General features: G+C 52.3%; 1 pseudogene; it reads left to right on the forward strand.

Annotated features, from left to right (window-relative positions):
- The first annotated feature begins 2,094 nt into the window (after window positions 1–2,094).
- LOC142422957 (2-acylglycerol O-acyltransferase 3-like) lies at window positions 2,095–6,544 on the forward strand (annotated as a pseudogene).
- Window positions 6,545–12,031: the final 5,487 nt, after the last annotated feature.

Below are 12,031 nucleotides of genomic sequence, written 5' to 3' on the forward strand. Positions count from 1 at the left end.
GTAAGAGGAAAATATCTAGGGGCTTGACGAGGGGTCAAGTCCAAGCTATTCAGCCCAAAGCTGCCAATGTGTAATAGCTGTGGGCAGGTGCCTCAGCTTCTTAAGCGGGGGCCACTATGTGGCCAGTGTCCTGCTAAGCTCTTCCCCTTCTTGGAACTCATCAAGTCCATGCAACCTGGGCCACCCAAGAACCTGGCAATCTGGTTTCGCCTGCCCCCAGGCATACAGTGTAGGGTCCTTAGGCACTTGCAGGGGTAAGGTGCAGGTGGGCTGGAAGAGGCTGACATAGGAGTAGGACTGGGGGAGAGCAACCATTCTCACTGCCCCCGCCAGTGTGCCTGAACAGGCTCCTGGTACTGCGAGGCCAGGCCTGACTCCCTGCCGCCTTCTACCTACCGTGGCTCCATGAAGACTGACACATGCAGAGAGTTGGGGCACAGCTCCTCCCTCTGCCTGGGTCTGCAACTGGGAGGTGTGTCGGCATTTCTGGGACTGCTTCTCTATCTCTGTAGGGCACAGGATTAGGGGACTGGGGTCTCTGTGAAAACTCTTAGAAAGATAGTCTCGCCCAAATTAATCTCATATGCCATAGGACACGGGCCTTCTGCCAGGGACGGATTCTCCAATAAGCAAGGTAAGCACCTGCTTACCTAATTCCATGCTTGTTCGAAAAATAAAGAAAGAAAAGGAAAGAAAAGAAAACAGTGCTATCCAATGGGCTTCAAATCAGAGCTACCATGTGAGTGAGTCATCCTTCTCCCTTAGAGAAGGATGGATGGGTTGGAACTACTTGAGGTTGGACGACAGCACTACCCACCAGCTCCACCAGGGGGCTTATCACCCCAAACCACTGCCATCTGGTCCATTCCACTCATGGAGACTCTCTGGGGTGATTTCGTGGCTGTAAATCATGACAGAAGCAGACAGCCTCATCCTTCTCCAGCAGAGCGGCTGGTGGGCTTGAACCACCCGCATTACCTGACATTCATGCAACACTTATCTGACAGCACCACCCCAAAACCCAACTTACTTCTGAGGAGTCAAGGGAACTCACAGCGACCTCCTGTGGGTTTCTGAGACTGTAAGTGTTGATGAGAGTAGAGAGCCCACTCTTTCTCCCACAGAGCCGCTGGTGGTTTCAAACTGCCAACCATGCAGCACATCATAGCTAAACACAACACATCACCACTGCACCACCAGGGCTCCCAGGCTGCTGACCCGGGCTTTATCTCATAGATTTGATTCTTTTTCTTAAAAACAATTTATTAGGGGCTCATACAACTCTTGTCACAGTCCATACATATACATACATCAATTGTATAAAGCACATCTGTACATTCTTTGCCCTAATCATTTTCTTTTTTTTCCTCCTCTTTCTTTATTTTACATTTTATTAGGGACTCATACAACTCTTATCACAATCCATACATATACATACATCAATTGTATAAAGCACATCCATACATTCCCTGCCCCAATCATTCTCAAAGCGTTTGCTCTCCACTTAAGCCCTTTGCATCAGGTCCTCTTTTTTTTTTCTTCCCTCCCCGCTCCCCCTTCCCTCATGTGCCCTTGGGAATTTATACATCGTTATTTTGTCATATATTGCCCTATCCGGAGTCTCCCTTCCCCCTCTTCTCTGCTGTCCCTCTTCCTGGGAGGAGGTCACATGTGGATCCTTGTTATCAGTTCCCCCTTTCCAACCCACTCACCCTCCACTCTCCCAGCATTGCCCATCACACCCTTGGTCCAGAAGGTGTCACCCACCTATGGTCATGGTCAAATGAAGTGGATTTTCTTAGCTACTTATTTGGTTACTGTTTTTAATATAAAAAGTGAAGACATTCTTCTCTTCTTTTGGAAGCAAGCTTGTGTGTCACAAAAGACTATAAGCCAGTTTCCATTTTACTTTTGGCCACTCAGACCATGGTGGAGATCTGATGGGTAAGAAAGCTGGAATTGTTCAGGCTGTGAACCTTCAGAGAAAGCATTCTTGAACTAAAACCAATCTCACTGCTATCGAGCTGATGCCAACTCTTTATGGGAGTCGAGTCTTTCTCCGGCACAGCTGCTGGTGGTTTCAAACTGCAGACCATGAGGATCGCAGCCCAACGGGTCATCATTTCCTTCTCGTTGATCCTGCCCCTCTGGGACTGGGTAGAACTTCCCCTGTGGATTTCCTCTACTGTAACTCTGTACGAGCGTAGAAAGCTCCATCTTTCTTCCTTGGAGCGACTTGTGTTTGCAAATGCTGACCTGCGGAGTGCGGCAGCCTAATGGTCTTATTGAAAGAGAAATTACATACTAGACACTCACCTATAATTCCCATGGCCTTTGGAAGGCATATATTCTTTTATGCCGCTAACTCAAGAAATCCCCAAACACACTGACATCAAGTCGATCCTGACTCAAAGCAACCTCATAGGACAGGGTAGAACTTCCCCGCTGGGATTCTGAGATGGTATGCCTCTACTGTAGTAGAAAGCATGGCCATTCTCCCAGGGAGCGAGAGGTGGCTTCAAACTGCTGACTTTTCAGTTAGCAGGCCCCAGCGTAACCCACTGCGCCACCAGGGCTGCCTGCATACTGCTAGACTCTCTGTCTAAAGCGCATGACCTGTGGGAAGGAGTGACAGAGGAAGGAGCCTTACGAGCCATCAGAGTCCTCAACGCCATTCAGCTGACCCTGCCTCGAATACCCCCAGCTCCTCAAGACCACAGAGCTGAATTTTTCTCCACACCACCTCTTTTTCGGTTTCCACCCTCCCGGCATCCTGGTGGTCTGGGCCTTCGATAACTTCTGCATGGAGGCCATGCTCATGCTGCCCAGTTGGTCCCACCTTCCCATCTTCTGGGACTACTGGCGACGTGGGGGTGGGTGTGGGCAGAGCTGGGTCTCAGACCCTTCGCCTTCCTCCAATGCAGATGGAGGTAGGTTGAGAATCCTGGGCCCTCAAATTGCCAATGGTGCACACTCGCCCCCTGCAACACCCAGGAGTCCAGTTTCTGAGCATGGCCTTCCCACCCCTCTCCACCTTTAACCTACTCAGACCTGACCAGAACCTCCTACTTGCCCTCTAGGCCTGGAGACAGCCAGGTGGCCTGGCCAGGAGAGATTCCTGAGAGGGGCTTCAGGCAAAACCCAGAGTACTGAGTGTTCAGTGCAGTTGCCACCAGAACACGGTGCGTGCCAGGTGCGCAGGTTGCGCCATGAATGGGTGGTGGGCATGGGCGGTTAGCCTGCGTCCACGCATTTCTGCCCCTATGCAGGCCTTGCTGGTGTGGGGCTTCTCGCTCAGAGTGAAGGAGCTCGCCCTGGAGACCACCAAGGCGCTGACCTGGCTGTGGGCGCTGATGCACCTTGCCCCAGGCTCTTCAATGGTCAGTAGGACCTGCTGCTGGGCGCCGAGCCCCGCCTCACTGCCCCGGAGTCCTCTAGTCAGGGCCGCGCCAATCGGGCAGCAGGCGACCTTCACCTTTGGTTTCTTTCCTGCCCACATTGGGGGCCTAGTCCACGCGCAGTCATGCAGGTGGACATGCTGCTCAAGCCCCACAAGCAGCGGCTGAGGCACTTCTTCCATGAGCTCTAAGGTGGCTCTGCCCGCTGCCACCTCATCCCCTCCTAAACTGACCTGCTGCCCCCACCCTCTACCCCGGGCGTCCAGGGTGTGAAATAAAGAAGAAGAACCCCGCACACGTGTGTGTGTGCGTGTGCGCGCGTGTGCCAGCACCCGCGAAAGTGCAACAGCACACAGCCAGGACCAGGGCGCAGGTCCACCTCCCGGTCCCCTTGGCCTTGACCCTCACTGTGACTTGCCAACAGCCATAGGTTCGGGAAGGCATGTGAGGAATCATCTCCTGGGGATTTGTGTGCCACCCTGACACCCTGACACCCACACACATACCTGGCACTGCTGGGACCCACTGGATAAGCTCCACTGCCCCCACCCACACCAATCTCTCCAGCACCCACGGGCTACCCCTCCCTCGAACACGCCTTTCCTGGCCCCGCCCAGCGGGCAGCCTAAATCTCTGATAGGAAGAAGGTCAAAAATCAGTTCCAGGAAACAGTCTGGAGCCTTCTGGCCTCCGGTCCACGGATCTCAGGGCCACGGCCACTCGCCAACTCACACGCACAGGGAAAGCCAGACTTCCAGGCCGAGAAAACCTTACTGAAGGCAGGCTTCCAAGCTCTCACTTGGGGGCCTTCTGACACCCTGAAACCCACAGAAGACAGGAGGCCTTGGGATGGAGGCTCCCTCGCCCTCACCTACCAAGAAAACCCGAGGAAGGCGGTGGCTGGAATCAGCGTCAGCCTTGCACTATGTGACCACATTTCTTTTCCTGGGTGAGCAGAATGGGAGAGGCTCCGAGGCCTGGGACTGGAGGGAGGCCACCAGTTGTCCTCACCCTACAGGCCAAGGGAGCCCAGAAGCTCTTAGGGAGCTCATTCCTCATTCCCTCTCACCTCTCACCCAGGCACCTTCTCCACCCTCCTGCTCTTCCTCCTCCTCCTCACCTCGTTGTAGTCAATCTCTCTCTCTACTTTATCTGGCTCTACCTGGACTGGGACACACCCAGCCAAGGTGAGTTTCAGACAGCCCCCCCTCCCCGCCCCAGCAAAAACTGTCAGGACTGGACCCTGGGAGGACTCTGACATGCCAACTTCTGTGACCTGTGATCCCAGGTGGAAGATGCTCCACGTCGATGAGGAACCAGACAATTTGGAAGTACCTGAGGGATTATTTTCCTATCAAGGTGACTGGTCAGATAGTCTAGGCACAGGCAGTGGGGAGGGGGCACACGGCAATCTTCTGGACCCTCCCAGAACCTTACACTTGGAAGTCCACTGAGGTGGAGGCCTAACTTTTCCCAGGGTGACGTTCCCTTTGCCTCTCTCTCCCCAATCCTGCCGGAATACTCACAGCTGGTGAAAACAGCCGAGTTGCCCCCGGACCGCAATTACGTGATGGGTGCCCACCCCCACGGGATCATGTGCATCGGGTACAGCTGCAATTTCTGCACAGAGAGCAACGCCTTCTCCCAGCAGTTCCCTGGTCTCCAGCCCTTCATTGCCACGTTGGCAGGCTTATTCCGTCTCCCCATCTACCGTGACTTTCTCATGTTTTCTGGTGAGCAAGGAGGAGGAGGAAGAGGAGGAGGAGTTGACAGTTCCCAGGGCTAGAGTCACACCTCCACCAGCACCACTCACTCAGGGGCTTTGAGTGGATGCTGGTGACCTTGTGTGGCCACGTGGACTAGGGTTGACAGCTAGTGGCATGAAGGGGTAAGGGACAAAAGTTGGAGCTCACCCTTCCCATAAAGTGGAGGGATTCAGGAACCTCTGTGCTGGTGGAGACTACTTCCTACACCCACCTCCATCAACCACGCCTGCTACAGGATTCTGTTCTGTGGACCGACAGAACCTGGACTATATCCTATCTGAGAATCCGTGCGGCCAGCTTGTGGTCATCATCGTCGGGGGTGCCCAGGAGATGCTGTACTCGGGCCCTGGCCAGCACTGTCTTAATCTCCTGAATCGCAAAGGCTTCCTGCGCATTGCGCTGTGGCATGGGTGAGTGGCTCTGATGTCCCCCGGGGTCAGTGGAAGATGCGGGAGCTTTCACCTGGGTCCCGCTGAAGGGCCATACAGGCAGGGAGAGTGCCCACCTCTGTGCTGAGTTCTCACAGAGAACCAAACTCGGTGTGCAACCTCTGCCCACCCCACTCCATATCTGTGCATCAGAAAGAGGCAAGGTTAGAGTGTCCAAAACCGAGGCCCTGGAAGTCCTGAGTTCAAGTCCCTGGCACTCTCTCAGAGGCAAGCCTTTGGCCATGTTCCTCACCTGGGAAGTAGCGCACACGCCGCCTGGCAAGCATGTCATGTTGTCAAGGCCAAATGAGAAAAGTACCTGTTTTCAGTGCACCGTTGAGTCTCAAGAAAGGTGAGCCCTTCCAGGGGGATCATTCTTGGTGGCCAGAGGTGGATGCCCCCCCTTTGGTGTGGCTTCAGGGGTCTTGGAAAGCAGCAGCTGAGAGCCTCTGATGCAGCTCAGGCACCAGTCGCCAGCCTCATGCCTCCCTCCTCTCCTCCCAAGGGCCTCCCTGGTACCCATCTACTCTTTCGGAGAGAATGATATCTTCAACGTCAAGACTTTTCCTACCGACTCCTGGCAGTACCGCTGCCAGATGACCTTCAAGAAACTGGTGGGCTTTGCTCCTTGCATCTTCTTTGGTCAGAGTCTCTTCTTGGCCAAATCCTGGGGTCTCATGCCCTTCCCCAGGCCCATCACCACGGTGGGTGAGTACTCTTCTCCTAGGGCAAGCTGCCCTCATCCTCCTGGGCATCAGATGGCTCTGTGCTCAGCAGCTGCCTCCCTGTCTCCCCAGTGGGCCGCCCCATCGACATGCCCCAGGCCCTCCACCCAACGGAGGAAGACGTCGACCACTATCACACACTCTACTTGAAGGCCCTGGACCGGCTGTTTGAGGAGCACAAGGAGAGCTATGGTGTCCCTGCTGATGCTCACCTCACCTTCCTCTAACCCAGGCCTCGCCCTCCCTGCTCTGCCGAGTGCACAGCCGGGAAAATGCCACCCCCCTCCCTGACCTATGGCTCCCCTCCATCTAATAAAAGCTGGTTCCCTCTCAGGATGCCAGTGTCATTCAGTCGGGTGCCCGTCTGCTGAGGGCCAGCCCATTCCCGTTTGAGCAAGTAGGCTCAGACACATCCCATTTCTACCTGAGCTTCTGCTTTGACTTGGGCAGAAAAAAACCCTGAATTCTCCTCCTAGGGAGCCTCAATGCAATGTGAGAATGTGGACAAGCTCTTCTCCCCTGGCTGTGCCACCCCCACCCCATCTGTCAATGAAGCCACATGCTTACTGAGAGCAAAAGGACACTGGGACAATGTTGGGGAGTTGGACTAGGTGGAGGGGCTGAATTTGAGGGTGAGCAGGCCTTAGTTAGGTGGTGAAGACTAGCTGGCTAAGTGACTTACCTTGAGCAAAGGATGAAATTGGTCAGAGGTATCCTGTGAGTAGGAAGGGAGGCGTCAATCCCACTGGTAGAAAAGACAGGTGTGCTATATAGCTGTCCTTTGCACCCATGCCCCATCATGGGAAGAAGAAGGAGCCCTATATGCACAAGGTTTTCAGCAGCTTTTTCCTCTAAAGTTCAGAGCCAATTCCTTCTTCACCGGCTGTTTTTAGTCTGGAAACTCCACTGAAACCTGCTCACTTTGGGGGAGCCTAGTGGCTTCCATAATTTGGAAACGTTGTCAGGAAAGACCAGCCCTTGAAGAAGCCCTCCCATTTGGTCAAGTGGAGGGGCAGTGACAAAGAGGAAGGCCCTCAAGGAGGTGCATGGACACAGTGGCTGCAGCCATGAGCTCAAGCAGAGGAGCCCTGGTGGGGATGTGCACCAACAGCCACACGGAAAGAGCCTTGGTGGTGTAATGGTCATGGGTGGCGCTGCTAACCACAAGGTCAGCAGTTTGTACCAACCAGCAGGAGAAAGAGGAGCCTGTCTACTCCCGGGATGACTGTCCCCATAACGCTGTGAAGCAGCTCTACTCTGTTCTGCAGGCTTCCTGTGAGTGGGAAGGCACATGAGGGCACTGGGCTTGGTTTGGGGTTTCTTTGTGGAAATGGAATGATATTAAGTTAGTAATGTTGGCACAAGTCTGTCCACATGTGTTTGGAGGGACACAAATCTAACCAGGCAGTCGTTTACAGAGCCTTATGTTGTGGTCCCACCACCACCACCCCTGACTGTACTTTGCACAGTACAATGCGTGTCATTTCAGCCATTTGTTACTTGTATCATCCAGTGACCTCAGTTACTCTCACCGTTATCCAGTTCCATTTTTACCATCCTTAGCAGAAACCCAGTAAACCTTACAGAATACCTGCTACTCTGAGTGTGTGTGTGTGTGTGTGTGTGTGTGTGTGTGTGTGTGTGTAAAAGAGAGTGGTGGATGTGGGGGGAAGCATGTGTGCATGCTTTGCGTGAACGGATAGAGTCAGTTGGTTTTCTCTTCAACAATTCACGTGCCTTTTGCTTTGTGACATTGATTGTAAAACCCAAAAGGCAGCAGCACTCTTTCCACTTCCTCCATGGTTTACCGTTTCCCTGCTCCTGTCTTTCTTGTCTTCTGAGCTTCACCTCTGGGCAAACACTGACCCTTTTTGTCTCAAAAGCTTGGCTGCTACAGTGAGTGCACCCATTTGTGGACCAGGTGTTTTCACTCCCATATAGAGACCCAACTCTGAATTCCCTGTAATACCATTGACCTTGTATAGTCTTTGTTCTGTCTCCCATGCCACTCTCCTTGCCCGAACTCAAGCTTTCTGCGGTCTTCCTTAATTCCTGGCAAGGGCCACTAGATTCACAGACAATGCTCCCGAGTATGAGGTTTATGAGAGAAGTCACCAGGTTACAATTCTGATGAAATGTGCGCAGGATACGATTGTTCAGTTAGGACTGGTTTCTTCTTCACCACACGTCTTAGGCAGTCCTCTCTCTGGCCTTTAGCCTCTTGTCTCAGCCTCTGACCTGCTCCAGCAATGAGACAAAGGTCTTTGGGGGCTGCCAATGAATGGCAAAAGGGCATTCCATTCCATCGGAAGCTTCCAACTGTAGGCACTGAGTCCCAGGCCTTTAGGGCAGCAAGCCCAGCTCTCCCTATTAAATGCCCAGTGCCGCACCCTCCACAAACCAACCCCAGGGCCTGAAGCATTCAGTTTTACTTGCTCAGCGATCTGGGAGGTCCATGACTCTGTTGTGTGCTCTGCATCCTGGTTCTGCTGTAAGGCTGCTGCTGTGTCCTCTCTCACTGATATCTCCTGGATGAAGGTTCAAGGCACGGGGGAGCTTCTTACTTTTCTTTGTTTTCTTCCAACAGTTTTATTGGCATGTAGCTTACTTATCATACAATTCAATTGTTCAATTGTGCACTCATATCAAGGAGCATTGTACAATCATTACCACATCCATCATAGAGCACCACACCCCCAACCATACCCCCATCCCCTGTGGTGACTCCGCCTTTAAGACGAGTTGTGCACTCACCATCCGTTTGGGTGCTACCTCCAGTCCTCCCGCCGGATCTTCTTTCTTGCTGGGAATGAGATACCCTTTCTCTTGGTATTGAGGTCGCTTACTTTATACCCCGCAGCCTGGCAATCACAAAGCATCCTGTTAACCAGCGCTCTAGACCCAATCCTATCAGTATCACCCCCACCTCCACAGATGACAGACTCATTATACAGTGGTTCTCCACCTTCCTCATGCCGTGACCCTTTCATGCCACTCCTCATGTGCTGGTGACCCCCCTCCCCTGCCCAATCATAAAATTATTTTCGTTGCAACTTCATAACTGTCATTTTGCTACTGTGATGAATCAGGCGACCCCTGTGAAACGGTTGTTAGACCCCCTGAGGGGTTGCGACCCACAGGTGGAGAACCCATGCATTAGGAAAAGGCTATTTGGTGGGAGTTCCACAGACTGTCTAGATGAGCCACATTAAATAACGCATTGCTCCGCAGTCATATTTACTGCAGGCTTTAGGTCTGTATCCCAGACTGAAATAAGAACCATTCATCAAAATGCAATGAGTCCAACTACAAGTGCATAAAATACATCCCGTGGAAGAATTTCCCCTTGTTCTCCATGAAAATACAGGCATTCCCATGACTTATCAGGGTCATTCTCAGGTGAGAAGTTCTGTGTTCACTTCCAGTTGGTACAGAGAAGTACTTAGTCCTTGCATTAGTCAGCACTCCCTCTTTATCCAAGGAGAGCGTTTGCCCCTCCTCGCTAGAATAGGCTAAGGGGCCCTGGTGATGCCGTGGTTAAGTGCTTAGTTGCTAAGGAAACTTCTGGGGTTCAATTTAACCAGCATATCTGAGGCAGATAGGTTTGGCAAGCTACTTCTGTAAAGAGTGCAGCCTATGGAACCCCAAGGGGGCAGATCCACTGTGTCACACAAGGTTGCTGAGGAACTGAATCAACTCAGAGACACAGTAAGTACAATGTCTGGCTGCCAGTAGGTGCCCTCTTGGCACAGGCATGGAGTTTGGGGGAGGGGGGTGTAGAGAAGAGCAGGCTTGAGTTCTTTGCTGGCCTCTCCTGTCACTGCTGCTTCAAAATGCCTTGGGACTGGAGTAGAGGGCATGGGGGAAAGCTGGCCGAGTTCTCACCTGGTCTGGCCTGTCCCAACACAGCCTGGTTACAGTGGATTCCTTTACCTGACGGCCCCATTCCGGAAGTCTTCAGAGCTTGTTATGGAAGGTGTTTTGGAGCAACCCGTGTGCTGCTGCTTCCTTAAACTCTGGCTCTGGTTTCTGCCCCTGCTCCACCCAGGCTTTCTCTGTGGGACCCCCAGCTCCATGCCTGGGCAGCCTGGGCCTGCATTCCCTGGGTAGCCACTGTTCTTCCTTCTTTCGTGCCTCACAGCACCCAGCCAGCCACAATCTCACCTTTGAATTTCTCAGTGGGGTTTGGATACATTCTCTAACAGGCTCTTGGTCTATTGAAGCATTTGTCAATGAACCCAAGGTGAGCCTTGCTCTTTGGGGATGGGCTCATAGCACTTTCAAAGAGTGAAGAGCAAGGACGAGGAGGAGGAGGAGGGAATGAGAGACGGGAGAAAGAGGAGAAAAGAGAAATGAACAGCAGTTCCTCTCATTCATTTCCAAACTCTATTGTGTATTGTGCTGAGAGACTCCTCATTGCTTTGAACATGTCTGTGTGTGGTCTGGTTTGACTCCTTGGGAAAGTACTGAAGGCAGTGAATTATAGTGTATGAATCCGCTGGCTATTATCTTTGCAGCTTCTGCCCAATGAGTGGGTGGGACTGTACAGATGAGGGGCTTATGGCCCACCAAAGGGATTGGATCATTTGCTAAGAATGTACATAAGGTTCATGGCACACTTGTGGTGGCCCAGCCTGTCAAGCAGATCTCTGGAGCCCTAAAAAGAAGACAGGTCAGTTTTGCCATCCTGCTGGGCTTAAAAATGAGCTCTTTGGGGGTAGAAGAAAGGAGACGCCTTATTATTAGCACCAAGAACGTAGAAATGAGGAACAGTCCTTGGCATGGCGTCCCTGAGCCGGGTCCCTGCTAGACTCAGAAGACTGAGCTCTTCAATACTGGAGAGAGAGAGAAATGGTCGTCAAGAAGCAGCAGCAGAAGCAGGAGAACCGAAAGACTGGCAGGAGTGTGTGCTGCACTTCTCAGCTCACAAAGCAAGAACATGGAGTCCCTTTGGTTAGGAGGCTTGCTAACAGAGTGACATGTCTCTGGGCACGTGAGGGCACTAGGTTAGTCTACCCATTGGGTTTAGAGAAGGAGTGTCTTCCGACTGAGCCTTCCCTGCAGTCCGTGCGGTGACTCCAGGCACGTATCAGCATTGCTCAAGAGCTTTGTAACACTTACTGAAGCAGGGCAGAGGTAAGGCCGGCCCAAGAGACATAAGGAGCCAACAGCTAATAGGCAGAAGGCCAAGGAGAAACCTGATTTGGGCCTGGCTTAGGGGAGGCTATCCTGAAAACCATATCTGGAATATTTCCTAATTCTAATGTGTAAACTGTTACTTCCATAATAAATACCATAGTCGTGAGTATTGTCCTTGAGTTCTGAGCCGTCATTTCAAAGAACTGTCAAACCCAGCAGAGGAGCAGCCTGTGCTATGGGACCACTTGGTGTCAGAATTGGTGAAAAGATGAGAGGGTGGAGGCACATATGGTGTGACTTCCACCTTAAAAGGATCAGCCTTGAACTATGGAACTTGATGTTCCTCTCCACTGTGAGATTAGGAGAGACCAGATACTATGCTGACAGAGACACACAGGGTAGTTATGATAATTTAGGGCTCAGGATGAACTTGAATATAAGCATCACCCAGGTTTTTCTTGGGGATTTTCTCTTGTGTTCAGTGGGGGCAGAGGGAGGAACTTCAGGTAAGGACTGGGGGCAAGAGGTGCAGGGCAGTGGAGGGCCCAGAGCCTGCTGGATCTTCCTTCCTCTCA

The sequence above is a fragment of the Tenrec ecaudatus genome, chromosome 12 (genome assembly GCF_050624435.1).
Source record: "Tenrec ecaudatus isolate mTenEca1 chromosome 12, mTenEca1.hap1, whole genome shotgun sequence".
NCBI lineage: Eukaryota > Metazoa > Chordata > Mammalia > Afrosoricida > Tenrecidae > Tenrec > Tenrec ecaudatus.